The sequence below is a fragment of the Anser cygnoides genome, chromosome 13 (genome assembly GCF_040182565.1).
Source record: "Anser cygnoides isolate HZ-2024a breed goose chromosome 13, Taihu_goose_T2T_genome, whole genome shotgun sequence".
NCBI lineage: Eukaryota > Metazoa > Chordata > Aves > Anseriformes > Anatidae > Anser > Anser cygnoides.
Genome location: NC_089885.1, coordinates 10,505,508 through 10,523,324, shown reverse-complemented (window position 1 = coordinate 10,523,324; position 17,817 = coordinate 10,505,508). Strand labels below are relative to the sequence as shown.

General features: G+C 35.3%; 3 long non-coding RNA genes across 11 annotated transcripts in view; 2 read left to right on the top strand and 1 right to left on the bottom strand.

Moving 5' to 3' along the window:
* Positions 1-17,817, top strand: part of LOC106037734 (uncharacterized) — a 504,883-nt gene that overhangs the window by 354,767 nt on the left and 132,299 nt on the right. The gene's annotated exons all lie outside the window — the stretch shown is intronic.
* LOC106037737 (uncharacterized) lies at positions 4,613-11,323 on the bottom strand. Of its 3 annotated transcripts, none has more exons than XR_001208212.3 (4): positions 11,105-11,323; positions 9,044-9,116; positions 4,888-5,045; positions 4,613-4,800 (listed from the first exon to the last, which is right to left on the bottom strand). It is a non-coding gene; the product is annotated as an uncharacterized lncRNA (long non-coding RNA). The 3 variants fall into 3 exon arrangements; XR_001208213.3 differs by lacking the exon at positions 11,105-11,323 and adding an exon at positions 10,452-10,993; XR_001208211.3 differs by lacking the exon at positions 9,044-9,116.
* Positions 8,619-17,817, top strand: part of LOC125179693 (uncharacterized) — a 42,549-nt gene continuing 33,350 nt past the window's right edge. Inside the window, exon 1 of one of the 3 annotated variants that reach the window (XR_007169497.2) lies at positions 8,619-10,025. This is a non-coding gene — a long non-coding RNA (uncharacterized lncRNA). The remainder of the gene's footprint in view (positions 10,026-17,817) is intronic. The other 2 variants (XR_007169496.2, XR_007169494.2) reach the window with 2 other exon arrangements.

The following is a 17,817-nucleotide window of genomic DNA, read 5'->3' as shown; positions in this document are numbered from 1 at the left end:
ATATGGTTTTACCTTTGAGAGCTTTGATTTTTTCATTTGTTTATGAATCCTGTGGTTTACTTTATCTTGTCAATTTTTCTAACCATGAGAATTCAAGAGATTAGTCAAAAGAAACCAGCTTTCATAGTTTCTTCTGTGTTTCAGTGTTGTGCTATTTCTGAAATCTGTACTTCAAGAAGTTATCTGGGGAGGGGTATATTTGAGCTGGTGCCACAATTAAATTTCATTTAATTTCTTGAAAGTGTCATGCATTTTAGAGAGTTAGATTCATTGCTGGGCTGTCAATGCAGTGCATAAGATCACCCAGCCAACCATTAAACTAGACATTATGAAGTTAATGTTTTCAATCTTTTTTAGGTAAGTTTAAATCAATAAGAATGATGTGTTTACTCTATTGGAATTGAAATGTTCACCTAAATCTCTATGGCACTGATGTATATCTGTAGAAATGTCAAAGGTTCAGCACATCTCTCATTGCACAGGTTAGCTTTTCACAGAGCTTGCATACATGGCCTAAATAAAGATGTCAGGAGTTAGATTTGCTTTTGGTCAGTCATGGGGGAAACACTACACTGAGTTACAAGGTATTTTTTTTTTTTTCCCAGAGCTCTGGCTGTAATATTGATATTATATATGGGGAGATGGAAAAATAAAGGACAATGCTGCTCCCTTCTTCATCTTTTCACATAGCACACCGTAATATGTGATTATTTAAACCAAACCTCCATTTAAAGATTTCTTCATAGAAAAGAGGAAGGAACTCTCTGAGAAGGGAATCACATGTTTGTGGTTTGTGTTGGTCATGTGAGAAGAAGATGTATGCCTTTGCCAGGCATAACTGTGTCTCTTTGGTAAAAGAATCACATAGGTAGATTCAGTGGTGTTTTTTTTTTTTAATTTAATACGGAATATCAGCTGCTTTAGGGTCACTTAGGTCCATAAGTGTTAGCTGAAGTTCTGCTTAGGATTTGTGCTGTTTTTAATTCTATCTGTACCTACGTCAGTGTTAACCATTAAGACTGGCATGTCTCGTTACCACTTGAATACAGCACTTGTATATGGCTGTCTTTAGAAACTGGGAAGTCTTATCATACTGTCCTGGTGAGCCACCAGAGTCTGCTGAGCTTTTTGTCATTTTCTTATTGATTCTCAACTGTCAATTTTCCTCAGACATTAAAAATAGCTTTTTAATCTTCCCTCTAGCTTCTGAAACCAGAGAGATCATTAATTGTTTCCTCACTTAGAACAGGAAGAATAGCTTAATTGCTTAATGATCATGAAATAATAATTTAATAAAAAGCACATATCAGAGACACAGCAAGGTTCACAGATCCTTTTTAATTGTCATTTTATCCTGTTCAATCTGCGTATATTTTTGCAAATGCCACACTATATTGCCGCTCAGTTTCCATGGTACCTCATAACAAACATAACTAATAGGAGAAAAAAGAGACTTTAAAAAGGGATTGCTTGTTACTAGCTGAAGAAAAAACAGATATTACTAATTAGACGATCTTTACTTACAGTAAAGTCTATTACAAAATAGTGCTTAAGACTTGTAAGCAGATCTGGATAAGACCTGCCTTCTTACTCAGTATTACTGGTGTCCCAGGAAAATTATTGCATTGATTGTTCTGGGAACGGACTTCAGGGAACACTATTCCTATCAAGTTGTCAAAGCATATTTCAAAGGGATGAAGGGGTGGGAGGCAAGGTAAACTGTACATGAATAGTGTCCAAAATGAATGAAACAACTAGCAACTAACTTAAGGTCAGATTCAGCTTTCAAGACATCACTTTAACCCACTTCCAATATCTGTTTTTTTTTGTCACAGTCCCACTCTGTGATTATGTGAGAATGCCACCTTTTTTTTTTTTTAAAAAAAAAGGTCCTAGCCTGTATGGTTCTTGGAAGAAAATTGAAAAAAATTAATCTTTAAAGGGTCAAACGAAATGAAACTACCTTGCTTGATACTGTTCATTAAAAATATGGCATTTCATAATATGGAGAGGTTTGATTCATATATATGTATATATATATTTTAACACGATTGCAACACTGGGCTTTACAACACCAACTAGCAACTTTGTAAGTTACTTTTCCCACCTAAGTGACAACAGAATTTGTTCTGTAAATTTCTTACCTTTTTTTTCTTTTCTTTTTTTCACCAAAGCAGGAAGACAATGGGTAGGGAAAAGAGCAAAGCATTTACGTTTAATTTGTGAAGATTTAAATTGCTGCAGAAGTAGACCTAGTTGCATTAATTTCCAAGGAATAGTAATTTACCCATTAATCTGGAAATGATCTGCTTCTAGAAAGGAACATTCATCTTTATATATAAATGCATAGCTATTCACAGCAAAGTGGTAATCAATTTTGCAGCAACATGCTAGAGTATATTTAATTACTTTCTTTAAAGTTAGATGGAATTGCCATACAGAATAATATACCAGAGTGTCCCTGGAATAATTGTAGTTGTCCATACTGTGCTTTATAAAGGAAAATTCTAAAAATTGCTAAATCAGTTTATGTGGAATGTAGAAACAAGTTCTTCTTAATGGCTTCTATGTAAATTTGAACATCTCTGTAGATACCAGTTAAGCTACTCTGGATTTAAATTACTTTAACTGGACACAAGCTTTGTCCAAGAATCTTTTTCAAAGAATACAGATTCCTAACTTTCACTAAAAACAATATGCAAAGGTGCCTGTTTCTTTAAGACTATGTTCTGTTTCACGGGTAAAAAACAAAGACTTAACTTTTTCCCATAAGCTCTATTATCATGACACTGACTTAATGTTTCAGACAAGAATCAGTGTAAAATTCTGATTGCTGGTATTATCTGTACCAGGATTTCATCTAAGATAGAGACTTGTTGAAAGGTTTCCTGGTTCCACTGACACTAGGATGCAACAGAGATAAGTTTTTCAGCAAAACTTTAAGTTTTTTAAGCAACAAAACATTTGTGAAATAAGAGTTTTCTTGCTTGGAAGTACACCATTGTGTATGGGGTAAGACTCATCCTGTTATGATGCAAGATTATATTAAATTATGAGGTTATGAAAATAATAGGCTATTTTATTTAAAAGAAAAGAAGAAGTATTCTACATTTACAAGATTTTCTATATAATGCATTCCCTTCAAAGGCCATCTTGTACTACAAACCATTGGGCATAAAGACTTTCCTCCTTGTTTTGTTTTGTTTTGATTTGTTTTAAACCATGACTATCCTTCCTTTTCTGTATTTGAGTAAATTGCAAAGAATAATTGTAAATAACTGGAACTGAGAGGAACAGAGAATGAATCATAAGGTAATATTCTTACAATGCTTGCATATAGTTTACTGGTATGTTTCAGATGTACTTTAGAATATATCTTGATAAGAATTGAAAACATTTTATTTCTTTACTATTTTACAGTTTGAAGACCATGCATTGTTCAGCTTGCTGCTAGGGTAACTTGTGGCCTTGAATATATGCTTTTTTTCTCCACCCCTGAACTTTTTTCTTGGAAGTATATCTACTTGTATGAATTTTGTTTGTGATGCCATTTTTCTTCAAATGGACTTAGCTGCTAGATGGTGCAGCACAATATAGGAAGAGATGACAACCAGGTATCAGGTCAGCATCTGAGCCTGGAATAACACATGACCTTAACTGCCATTTACCTCTTTTCATCTCTTTAATACTTGGACTATCCTGATGATAAGATTTCATGTGCATCTCTTGCTACATATAAATATTGCACCTATTACAACAAGGGCTGATTTCGGTTGGTGTCTCTAGGTACTGATGTAATTCATATTGATAACATGAACAAACCTGACTTTCCAAAAAAAAGTTCCCTGTCCTGCAGTAAAAAATTTGCTTGAGGTTTTGACATAAGGTTCATGGAACCCAAGTGCCACAAATGTCAGTTACGAAAATATCCAAATTTGGACCCAATTCTAACAACATTTTTCTTTTTATAGGGTGATGTAAAGAATCTGATAAACCCTGACTGACTTGCTGCTTCTCACTTAGAATAATGCATATATCACTTGCAAGATTATTTATTTAAAGTTTTCCTTACTGTGAAAATAATGTTCTCCAGAAGTTCCTAATAAAATTTACTGTATGTTCTTTACAGTAAGATTGATCACGTGAAATTAAATTATACAATCACATACCTACAAATAAAATGAACATCTTCTTGTGTTGCTGGTGCACTGAACTTTGAGGTATTCCTTGGTAATATTGTAGTATATATATATATAAACAAATATATATATATATATATATACAAACTAAATTTCTGTAAAGATAGTTGCATACTATACTAATCATTCTTCAGTAATGTACCTTAATGATCTGTGGCCATGTGAGGAATTAATATTTTTTATTTTAGAACATGAGAAGAACTTTTGTTGTTGAAGCACAAGAGGAATGATATAAGGACATAATATAAGAGGATATAAGATATAAGGATATAAGATATTAAGGATATAAGAGGATATAAGAGAAGTCAGGTGTGACTCACTGTACCTCACTATGAATTCTTCCCTAAAATATCACACATCAACAGCAGTACACTTGTGAAACTAAACTTATTTTTGGAGTCCTGAAGAGAAAGTCTTTTGAAGTTAATGGAGTTATACTTGTCAGCTCCAGTGTGTCAGGACAACTGAAGTGTTTTTGATCTACTACAGACTGTTTTGCAATTAGTCCTTTTTTCACTCTCATTTGTTTTCAGCTTCAGGATCTTGATGAATTGAATATGTTTAGGCTACACCAGCACAGGTAGCAGTAGCATCTAATAAGCTGAAAGTAAGAGAAGAGGAACAAGAATTTTCAGAAAGTTCAGGTGAATGTTGTTCATTTTTACTTTTTCAGGGTTTAGAAACATACCTCAGATTGTTGCTGAAACATGTTTATAGTCCTGTATACAGGTAGTAAAGCTGAAGTGTTCCCACAAAATCAAACAGGCAAGTTATGTGTTGCTGCTCTCTGATGGAAGTCCTTTTCTCTTCAGCAGAGGACACTGTATATCATGCAACAACTTCATGCTGTGGAATAATAATCATAGAGCCATATGTTCTGTACACTAGTGGCATGGTATATGTGTTATTTTTCCAGAAATATAAATGAATAGGTAGACAGACCTAGAGCGTACGGGGGGTTATAATTTAATGTTATCCCAGGGCTAATCTTGCTTTGGTTAACCTGGCTTTATTACTCAGTAACTTTGATGAGAGTTACCTGGATGAATTCTTTAAAGATAAGCTTGCTACATCTCAATTTTAAGGTCAGAAACAAATTATGCCTGTGTTACAGGAGCAGCAAAAGATGAAGGATTCATTTAAAAGTCCTTAAAGGAAACAATTGTCCTAAAGCAAATGACAGTGTTTAAATGTGGACTGGCATTTTTGTTTATAAGAGACAGATATTTCACATCATATCCCATCAAAAATCTTTACAATCCAATTCTTTCTGCTTCCTTTTCTCAGCCAAGAAAGCATCCTTATCTGAAGGAAAATGTTAGACCTTTGCTCAAGGCAGAATGGTCATTATGAGTTTGCACTGCTAAAGCATATTTCTGCTGTTCTTCCTGAGTAATGGGGTTTCCTTTGTCAGTGAATAAATTATGAAGTGTTTAGTTTATGGTCAGCTGTGAATTATTGATGTGAATCGTTTAGTTGGAGAGAACCATACTGTGGATGGCTTCCTGAATGTTGAGGATGAGCAAAATATGTCTCTTTTGAGCATTAGTGTGTTCAAGCAAAATGAAATTCTTTAATAGAAATACTAATACAACAACCTATAAGTGGTTATAACATTGTGCTCTACATTTTGGGGAGGGTTATCTGATAAATCTTGCGTATTTCAGAATTTGTGTTATATTGTTGAAATGTTCTTCATCCTATAAACATGTTCATGTGGAGACAATTTATAACCCATGCTGTACATAGTCTCTAGTGGAAGTCAACAGCCAAATTCTTTTCTTCCTAATGATGTCTATATTAATTATTAGATACAGCTAATGAGTAATCTCCTATTCTTGAAGAAAACTTGTTACCACCGGGACTGAATGTTGGTAGAGTCTGTTGGTAACAGTAATAAATTATTGAGAGAAAGCAGTGAGAAAGCTAAATCTTGACCCATTTTTGTCTTGTTAATAGCCGATCACTTGAAAATGTGCGACATAGCTCACCAATAATATACAACCTCAGCAAAATGAGTAAGGAATAGCTTTTTCATTTGCAACTGTATCCCACTGGTAGTAGGGTTTTAGTAGGAATCCCACAATGTTCACACCTACACACCCAGACACTGTATAATTCATGCTGCAGATGAAACTGTCATTAAAACTAAATGTAAGAGTTCGAAATTCTTGGAGACTGGAAAGCTATATATATATTTTTTTCCTTTTAGGGAATCGACATCCAATTTAATACTTTCTAACATGCAGTGTTACTAGAACATACTAGAACACAGTAATTACGTATATGTAATCACAAAAACAGTACATGGTTTTGCTATTTTTAACAAGTTTCCTTCACCGCTTTAGAAATGCATCTTGTTATAAGGAAACATACAGACTAATATGGTCAAGTCTGGAAACTATAGTCACATTTTCAGTCTTTGCTTTGCTGTTAATATAGCCAAGATGTTGGCAGGAAAGACATTTGCAAGGCATATGCAGTAAAGTGGGAAGATGAAGTTGCGGCTGAGCAGGGTGGTATGACAACTGCCATAGGAGTAAATGATGAAGAAATAGATACAGAGAGAAACGAACCATATTTATGATCAAATTGAAATTTGTTTTGTTCTTGTTTGTTTGTTTGCTTCTGTTGTTTATGCATGGAGTTTCTTTGGTGGTGGTTGGTTGGTTTAATTTGCTGTTGATTTTTAAAAAAGATCTGCTTAATTCGTAAAATCATAGAATGGCTCGGTTTGGAAGAGACCTTAAAGATCATGTAGTTCCAAACCCCTGCCATGGGTAGGGATGCCACTCACTAGATCAGGTTGCCCGGGGCCTTGTCCAACCCGGACCTGAATGCCTCCAGGGACAGGACATCCACAACCTCTCTGGGCAACCTGTTCCAGTGCCTCACCACCCTCTGAGTGAAGAATTTCCTTCTAACCCCTAATCTAAAGATCAGCATAAATAGATCCTACTTATTTGGCAAAGAGGTGGAAAATGGGCTATCAGGAGAAATGAAGCTAGATAATAAGACTCTGCTGCTGTATTTTATATCTTTTTTTCAAAGAGTTTGCTCCATTTACATGTTTTGTCCTACTGAGTTCAGTATTTAAGAGGACCCATTGAATCTGACTCAGAACTAGTTACTTGTCCAGTAACAGCAAGTTAGACAGGCCAGCTAAGACTTCTTTGCATGATTTTCCTTTGCCAGATTACCTACGGCAGAGCTGGTAACCTGTAATAGAGACTTAAATCTCTTTTGTCATGGTAATTACACATGGAGCTCTTCAAAAAAAAGACTTTAGGAATGCATACGACACAGTATGCATTAGAAACTTTGCCGCAAAGGATAAGACAAGGGAAATAAATTTAACTTTTTATTGGGTTATCTTGAATACTGTTAAATAATAAAATACAGGTATGCTTTGAAGGAACAAAAAGTGTGGAAAAAAAACAACCTGCCTGTCTCTGTTTGCAGCTTTACTATGGGGAAATCTAATCCATGTTTGCTTAGATTTACTGTAAGAAAAGACCTTGAAAATGAGACGAGTAGTCCTATTTAATCCATACATGACTGGATAGAGATAAGTCTTGTACCTCATTGATTTATAGACTTCCTCCTCTATCCCTGTCACTTCTGAAGGGGAAAGACTTATCCTCTGTGCGGAGGAAGTGTAGCTGGATAATAAGTGCAAACTTGAAAAGTCACGCCAAACTATAGGGCCTCTAACGTTTCAGTCAGGAAGATTTTCAGTTTCATTTCATAAACTGCATCCTATTCCCCACAGATTTTGGGTTGATGAACAGTGGTGCTGTCACAATGCAATGCTTATTCAAGGTGAGGATGTGACAAATGCCCACTATCTTGTTATAATTTATTTATATCATGTGATATTTACATTCTTACACCTCATTGCTTTGTATATGCCTCTTGGGTATGAATTCCTGTGAAAGAAGTGTACAAAAATAGTTGTAGAGATTTCATTTTAATGAGATTCCTTGGCCACCACTAGGACTGCCACAAACTGACTTCAGAGAAAAGGATAGGGATGTCAGTATTCCTGCTATTTTCCATTTGCAGCAGTAGAACTGGTTTTATATAGGGGGCTAAGCGAGAAAAATCCTCAGGGCCCTAAAGGGCAGGATGCTTGCCAAACCTATCTTCATCCCTGCTGAGCACAGCAGGGGTGTGTACTTATGAGGAAGCCACACTGTATAATGTGAAGCACCCTCTACCAACTGTTCAGTGGTGGACCAGAGGCTGCCTGGTTAGCACAGCAGTTAGAACTTATTTATTCCTCTCTGTACTTTGGGCTTTGTCATCAGACACTTGCTGAAAGCTGGATTTTATAAGACATTCAATATAACGTCAAACCACCGTGTTGAGAAGTGGGTTTTGTGAGGAACAAAAATCTTCCAATGGATGGAAATCAGGAAAGCTGTCCATCCATCTAATCAGTCAATACATCTAATTGATCATTCTAATTTTTAACAAAATGTTTTTTCTTTGTTCAACTTCACAAGCTTTCCTGCTGCCCTCAAAATAAGCCTTGCTACTTCAGAAGGGGGCACATTCAGAGACTGTTCTTTATTAGCTACATTCAGTCTCCGTGTGTGTTACATCCACTTAGATTAGCAGTAGTCATATTAACTCCAACATATATTTATTTGTGTAAGAAATGGGAAGCTCTTAGTTGTCATTCTAGGAAATTTTTAATAATAAAACCTTGCTGTAATACAAGAATTTTTATTATTATAAGGGGTTTGTCAAAGAATTCAGTGTTTGGGATGTAGCTTTGAAAATGGAGAGAATAACATGCAGAAAATTAGAAAGAATATGAAAAGTCAGCCTTTCCTTACCACTTCCAAGCAGTAGCAGAGTAAGACTAAAGATCTGGGTATCTGCAAGTGGGGAAGCAACCTTCATGATATCCTACAAAGACATTTTGTGCTCGTTAAGCTTACTATGTAAAGCAAAGTTATAGTCATGATGTTAGTTATTTTTAAGTGAATAAGATTTTGTAAACATTTAGATTAAGGGTGATTTTCCTCAGATTTAGAACCATGAATCTTTATGGAGAGGAAGGATAAAGTACACAGGAGGATAAAAGTTTTGGTTATAAACTATTTTTTAGTGGAGTAATATGGGGTATTTAAGGAAAATAATTTAATATCAAAATCAAGTTTTATCAGTCAGAAAGATTAAGACTCCCATTATTGATCAAGATTTTTCTATCAATAAAGCCATTTTTAACTCTCTAAACAAATACAGAGTGTATAAGCGCAGTGTGTTGCATCCTGAACTTTGCTAGAAAGTACCAAAGAAAATGCTATTCCTGTCTTACTGACAAAGCCGCTCAGGATTGATTAAGAATAGTGCTTCAGTTAAGGAATATGCTAAATGTGTGTTTGTTGTATGAATGAATTCTGTTTATTTTGAGGGAGTTTGTGACACTTTGATCTTGTTTCCCAACTACAATCTCCTTTAGGAAGACTGGGGCAGAAATATTTTCTACAATTTGTCCTCCTAATCTCAGCGTAGGTCTATAGTGCAATCTAAATACCAGATTGCAATGAGCAGAGTCAGATTAGAATTTGCTAAATTAGCTGGTACTTAGAGCAGTGCAGCCATGGCAACAAGGAGGTTAGCGGACACTAGATCCCTGAACTTCGGTTTTGTGGCCTGCATTGACTTAAATGCTACCATAGCAACATTCCTGTCTGCAGCAAAGCTAGTTTATTTAAAGCCAGCATCAGTATGTCTACATAAACTGCCAGTAAGCCTTTGAATTTCATAGTATACACACTCTTAAGGATAGCGGATGTCCAACAGCTGTGAGAAGTAAGTTTGGAGCAGTTTTTTGCAGTTTTTGACAGTGTTTGGTAGATTTAACTTACATGATTTTCAGGGTAATAAAGGCAACTTAGTTGGCATAGGTAGGCACAGATAATTTTAGCTAGAATAAAGACAAATTCTCTTTTTGTTGGTGAATGTTGGTTTTTACTTGGTGAAAAAGACTGTTTGGATTGGATAGGTTGTATTGAATCTACTGACTCACTTGGTAACATTGTCCTGTGATGACGTAAATATAATCTGCAGTTCTGCACTTGTAAACTGATGTGTTTATAGATAGATCAGAGAATACTTCGGTTAAAAGACAATTTAAGTTAGAAAACTTGACTCTCTAAGTAAAAATTCTAAGGAGTAGCCCTAGCCTAACGTATGTCGTAGAGGTCATAAACCAACACAATTTCATATGAAACATACCTGGATTTCCTATTGACCAGCGTGCTGCTAAAGATCTTATAACCATTACAGGGATGAATGGTTTAACTGTCACGTATAGTAGTTCTAAATGAAAAAAATTAATCACGTCTAGATGGAGGTGATCCTCATGGTTTCTCAGCAGTTACAGCTATTGAAGCTCAGAGTGTGTTTAGGATTTCCTTTTCCAGAGCTACTCATACATCACAGTAATGTTCTTTATCTTACATTCTCTGCTAATAGGTTCCTTGGGCCATTCAAAGTATTTATTATTCTGAATACCACACAACCTGACACCTTATGCTAAATTTATATTCTACCACATCAGCTGAATTCCAAGTGCTTAAAGGTTGGCTTTCATCATGAGGTCTCTGGGTCAAGAAAGTTTTGATGATCACCATGTTTTGAGCCCTGAGATTTAGAGAAGGAGTATTGGCTACTTCTCCTCTTCAGACATGTTGATATGTACTGAATTTGAAATCTGAGTGATTTTTCAGTGAGTGAAAACAGGCACAAGTTAGCAAGGCAAAAGAGTTTTCAATTGTGACACGCTGTAAGTTGAAAAAGTAAAATGAAATGTGTACCTGTGTACCTTTCAAATGAAAAAGTGTACCTGTAAAGAGAAAAAGCTTCCATGCAAGGATACAAAATCATACCTGGAACTGAGCAGCTGGGGTCTTGTCCTCTGTTAAGACATGCTGTAATGTTACTCTGCAAACTGATTACACGATGTTGAATCCAGCTGATAACTGGCCTTCAGTGCTCCAGAAGAAATGTGGTTCATAAATGCCGCAGAAACTTGCATTTTCTATGAGGTCACTATATTAGGTCAGGATAGGGGACAAGAGGAAAAGGGTGAAGACATAATTACTGAGATAGCCTATTCAAAGATTTTTGGAGAGACAGAACAAGACCGTATGTGCATTTTTTTTTCTCTTCAAAGTGTTTTCTTTCTCTTTGAATTTTCAGGTAGTCATGGAAAGTGTCTTCAGTATAAAATACAATTTGCATCGATATTTTTTAGAAGTGCAATTAAAATACAGCAATTGTTATTTTGAAAGACAATTAAAGTTAGCAAAAATATTAACTAACTATTATTCATGATTAAAGTACGAATGACCAGTTAGCAAAGTAAGTAGCATTTTTAAAATGTTATGTTCTTGGAATAGAATAAAAATGCTCTTGAATTTAATCAAAAGAAAAAGATTAATATGAGACTGTGTTTAAAATGATTATGAATTTTAGAGTAACAGGTGGTCCTGGAGGCCTGAGGGGAAAACTGATAATTAAAAACTAAAAATGACTAATTAGAGTTTTATTTAGGCAAAGTTATTTTGTATGATACAGTTTCAAATGATCATCTGGTACAACATGCCAAAGATACATTTTTGAACACAAAACCAGGTGAGAAATGGTTAAGAAAAGTAGCTATGAATATTAAAGGATTTTTCTGGCATCTTTCCTCTCTGCTGTATGTAAACAATTTGTCTACATGATGGTTATACTGCACAACTTATTATTGCTTTTAGCTCCAGAAGTGTCCTTGTGTTGCTTTTAACCCTATTCCTCTGTACTGTGAAGTCTTCATTTGTACAGAACAGAAGTTTTCATTTGTACTCTCTTAGAAATGTTTTTAAAAGCATTAAAAGTCTACACATCACATGTTTGATTTTAAGTGGTGACACTATGCCAAGAATTCGCAGTTATGTAGAATCTCAGGGAGAAAAATTAAGACAATGTGTTGTAGGCTACCTCTGTTATTTTGCGTAAATCTAGTCTTAAAGAAGTTTCCACTTCAAATCAGTATTCAGAAATATCACACCACCTTGTAAAAATGCCTGAATTTCCTCAGGAATTTCTATATTTTATAATATATATATAATATATATAATATATATTTTTATGTATTTTATATTTTTATTGTATTTATTTATTTTCACAGTTTTGGTGATCTGTCATTTTCTTGCCAATTTGCAACCTCAAAACACTTCAAAATTGTTTTCCAACAGCATTACACCATTCCCCACTACACAGATACAGAATCAGGAACTCTGCTATGGGACAGAAATGATGAGAAGTGAATTCGTACACATTTTTAGAAGTAACTCTCCTGAAATCTAGAAAAAAATTAAGGTAACAAAAATTAAGGTAATAAGGTGAAAAATTATTATCTTAGATACAGTAGGTAAATATCACTGGGTGATGTTCTTAGGGCATCACAAGGTCTTCAGTCCCGGACAAGCAGATTTCTTTACTGTAGTCTATATGTCTAAAAATAAGTTGCTGTCAATTGGAAAGAGTCATCTGTTTGCTAGTGATTCAGCTATAAGATTTTGACACCTATCTTTCAGAACAATAGCATTATGGATCTACGAACCTCTTATGCTTAGAGACAGTACAAGTTTGCTGAACTAATTAATCCAAGCAGTAGGATTTACTTTGATATCTTAAAATATAAATTTTTTCCATGACCTATGGGATTTACAAGATGCATGTTGACAGAAGTCAGTAGTTGAGAAGTTGTTCAAACTGTACACTGAGTTTGCTTTAGGGAGTGCCCAAGGAGGTGTTTGAAACAAGGAAGATCTCTTGGATTTTATGGATAACTTTAACTTGTTGATCAAATCTGTTATTTGCTGGAATTCTCAAATGGCTTGTGTTTTGAAAAGTTCAGTGCTCCAGCAGAAACTTGGTCTGTAAACACCACAAAAACTTGCATTTTCAAAATTAATGACATCACTACATTCTGCTAGGATAGGGGACAAGAGGAAATGAGTAGAGACATGATCATTGGGTTAGATTTTTCAAGTATTTTACTACCATTAGTAGATATCGTTACCTTTATGAATGCTGCAACACCAGAAGCAATAGAAATGGAAACAGAATATTATGCAAACTTACAAATTATGCTTTTTTTTCTAGGTAACATTGATAATTGCTTTCTGTGTAATTTTTGTATGACATGAAATATGTAATTAGCACTTGAGCTTCAAATTTTAGAACTTCCACTTAAAAGCTGGATCAAATATTTATTTTTATAATTGTTTGTAATCCATCTGTGCTTAGTGCCTTCCCAGTATTTAATCACCCAAACCATAAGACAGATGTACAAAATCCATGTTACTTTGTCATGCCTTTGCTGCAAACGAGTGCAAAATAACTGTTAAAAATAAGGTTATGTTTTTGCTAATGAGCCTGCTACTCAGATTTGTGAGTAACATCCAAGATTAATAATAGGGTCGATAGATATCTGTTATAATTATCACATCATTTTTCCTCTTTTCCTATATTCTTCTCATGCTGCTTTTTAATGCAGTTCTGCTCAAGTCAAATCAATTTCTCAGTAGGCAAAGTGCATGAAGGAGTGATGATTTGCCTTGGATCTACTTACAAATAAACTGGAAAACTCATTTTTTTTTCAATCAGAAACTCATGAAAAGAACAATAACTGAATTTTAAAATGCTTATATTTACAGAGATAAAATATACATTAAGAGGAAAGACTTGAAAGTGCCAATAATACATTAGTGTATGTATTTATTTATTTATTTATTTATTTATTTATTTTACCAAGCACATGCAAGCAGGGCAGGTTTTATCTGTGGCCACAATAGTACTAAAGGGACAGATTAAAATGCACTTTGAGAAGATGAAAAAAATAAGGGGCACGTACAGGGAAGACACATGCAGCTCTCTCTGCCTTCTCTAATAAATGAGAAGACAGAGAGAGCTGCATGCCTGTCTTTGGCTACGTCCTTTGAATGGTATGCAAGTTTTGTACAGTGTTGCCAGAAAAGATGACTTTTACCTTGACTGTGAAATAATAAGATGATTTGAGGTAAGTGCATCAGAGGGATAGGAATAGTGTAACCTTCTTGCTGTTAGACACCGTACCTTACAGTGCGTCACGCTTGCAAACTCTTTTGCCTTGCTAACTTGTGCCTGTTTTCACTCACTGAAAAAGGTAAGCTGGCCTGAAAATAGTTGAAGACACTAAAGAGGGCTTTGCCATTGAATAGTGCATGCTACTGTCTAAGCCAGGTCCTTCATTGATTTCCCTTGGCAGTAGTTAGCAGTCTAGTAGCAGGAGATGCAATTCAGGTGTTTGCTTCTTTGCGTTGTCTATATGTTGTAAACCTGCTGATCTGGAAATGCTGTTCCCAAGACAAAAGTGGACTGTTATACTTCTAAATATTGAACATTCAGAGCTGGAACTGCTCAAGACTTTTTCTCAGTGGGGTTCTCCTGATGAGTGTGCTGAATTGGTAGGATTGTTATGGGATATATTGCTCCAATTGAAACCCTGTTTTTTAGAGACCTGACAAACAGACTTGTCAGCTGATTCCTGACAGCCCATTCTCCCTTGGAGACTGTTACTATATTGCCTTCAGTAACTGTGTTCAGTTTCTGGTTAGTATTCAAAGAGCCAAGATGCTCAAGCCAGGTACCCCTAATCTACAGATAGCAGCAGAAACTGGGTGTAGGAATGTATCATTGAGCCTTAGCTTTCTGACTGGAGAGCATGTGTTGCCTTGCATGTGATTATATCATCAGTCTCTATGAACTCTCCAGGAAGCAGAAGAACAAGCTGGAACCCTGAGCTAACATAAAGGCCAATTATGACTCACTAATTATCAACTTCCAGTAAATTTCCAACTACCTGTGCAAACATCTGGATAAAGCAAGGCAGCATCTACCTGGAAGCATAGAATGCAAGGAAAATGTTGTAATTTTTTTTTAATGTCTTTCTTAATTCTTCAGTAGTCCCCTAATTTTTCTGGGCTGAGGTAACTGAGGTAAAGTATTTCCCTTTCCATCTATACCTTTCTGTCCGGGAGTGCATTTTTACAACTAGTTCTTGTGGCTTATCCGGATAACCTATAATGAAGAAAAGAATGTCTGCCCAATGCAAGGCATAAAATCACCCCCTGCAGAATTGAATCTGGGCATCTGCTCAAACTTTGCAAACTTGAGCAGCAACACTCAGCAGCCTCTAAACCTCTCCACCTGCTCTTTACTCAAGTCTTAAATTATACTATGGAGAAACCCAAGGAACATGAAAAACAAAGGAAAAAAAAAAGTTGAGGTTTATGCTTCATTGGTGCTTAATAAAGAAAAACTCCAGGGAGTATGCTGTGTTGAGAGCTTGGGGTAGGGATTTTGCCTATTCATTCATTAATTTTGCATCAAGTGTTCATAGCAGGGCATTGTGGATTTTAACTACAGCATAAATTATGAGCTTTGGAGACTAATTATGGCAAATAAGAAAATATAAAACAAATTTCAGCTGCTGTTAATGTAGTTTGAATGATTGGATCACATTATTGTTGCTTTTAAGGGCACAGCAAAAGCATAGCAAATATTGTCCTGCGCCACTCAGTTCTTCCAATAAGATAACTGTAATTTCTATTGTGGTCTTATTGCTGGGTTCAAACACCCTTTAGGAAGTCCTTTCCATGCCTCCCTTTTTCCAGAAAATTGTATTCAGCCACTAAAGAGCAACCCGTAAGGTGTAAAGATCAGGTTAAAGAAGAAAACATACGCCTAACAGAAGTAAGGAAGAGTTGCTGTGGTTTGTTGCTATGAGTATCTCACACTCTGTATCTTTCTCATGCTGAGTATCTTTCCAGCTCTGGAAAAACTGGAAGAACTGATGCTACTACTGGCAGAAGGAAAAAAAAAAAAAAAAAGAAATTTCCCTCACTGCATTCATTCTCTTCTACTCAATTAGTAGGAAGAATTCTACAGCAATAAGGTGAGATGGCTGACTTTCTTAGCACTTCAGTTTTTAGGATGCTTGAGGTGGACCTGAAGTGATAAGTATTGGCTTTTTTAAAAAATATTTATTTCCAGGAGTTCAGCAAAGCTTTTTAAACAAATCTTAAAAGGGAAGATGGTATAAATCAATCTAAAATATTTTCTGTCATCAGTTTTAGCTTTGTGGAACGTTTGACATTTCTTGTATTTCAGACTCTTAGCTGATATTCAAAATTAACACGATGAAATATCTAACAATATGTGTCACCAGAAGTATGATGCAAATTTGAAATTTTATTCTAATTTGAAATAGCGAAATCAGTTCTAACTAGGAATAAAAGTGAATCAGGTTCACATAAACAGTCTTAGTGATCACAGTAAAAACAACTTTTGCAATTTTATTGCAATTCAGCATCTGCACAACTGTTTTCATCATTAAAAGTGAAGATTACCTTCTTATAAATGTCAGTGCAATCACTTTTTGTATATACTGAATTTGTCGGAAACAGACATTTATATTTGAGTTATATTTGACCACCAGTGGTAGAATTTCAAAATTACTGAAACTATAGATGTCAAGTTTGCAATCAATGAAAACTGTAAGACTAGAGTAAACACTTCAGTAGAGTGGAGAGAGAATAATTTACATAGGTTGGAGTTTTCATCACTTCTGTGTTTGATTGATAGTGTTCTCAGTATAGCATAGCTTACAAGCCTAAGGATTTTTTTTTTTTCCCTATGCAAAGGAATATGCAATGTGAGAAAATTCTAGCAGAGGACAATTCTACACGAAGAATCTGGATTATTAGTAGTAGCAGCCATGGTATTAAATAAGGTGACATTGCCTCAATATCCATCATTAGTGATTCAGACACAGGAAGAAATGACAGAATTAAAATGTATGAATGTATGAATATGTCATGTGATCTAAATACACACCGAGAGAGAGAAAGAGTGCATAGCAGGTTCGAATCAAGTTGCTTTTAAAAATTTGGTTGAAGTAAGTGCAACAGAATATTTCAGTATTTTTATTTTTTTTTTTAAGAGAAGAGCCCCCTCAATTTTGAAGGATTTGGTTGGTCATCCTTTCTTCATCGTTATGGGTTTTTCACAATCTGTGAGTTAATTCATTCTCAGGTTTCTAACTCCCACAGTAAGTGATACACCTTCATAATGAAGATATCATCAGAAATCGCTTCTTGGGTATGAGATGACTGAAAAGGAGAGCAGACTTTGTTGGGCCATAGGGTTTGTTCCTAAAGGAGGTTCTGAAAGAATCTCCAGAGGTTTGTGGAGCTGTATGAGGAGTGGATGAGGAGCACAGACTCCTATTTAGTGGAAAAGGAGTGGCCTGATACTGAATGGTTTGCTTTGTCCATGGACTAATTGGCAGAGAACATAGGCTCCTAAAGCAGACTTCTGTTGGAAGAACCTTGGTGACAGAACATGCTGGGGAAATAGAGACAGAGTTACTGAAATCATGAATTCCATGAATTCATGCCAAATATGTGTGCATTGGTCTGCTTGGTCTGTATAAATTACCATCTAAATCGGTGTTGTAAATAAAGTCCTGCACTGGTGTGGATTTCTTTCTATTGATTTAATAATGTAT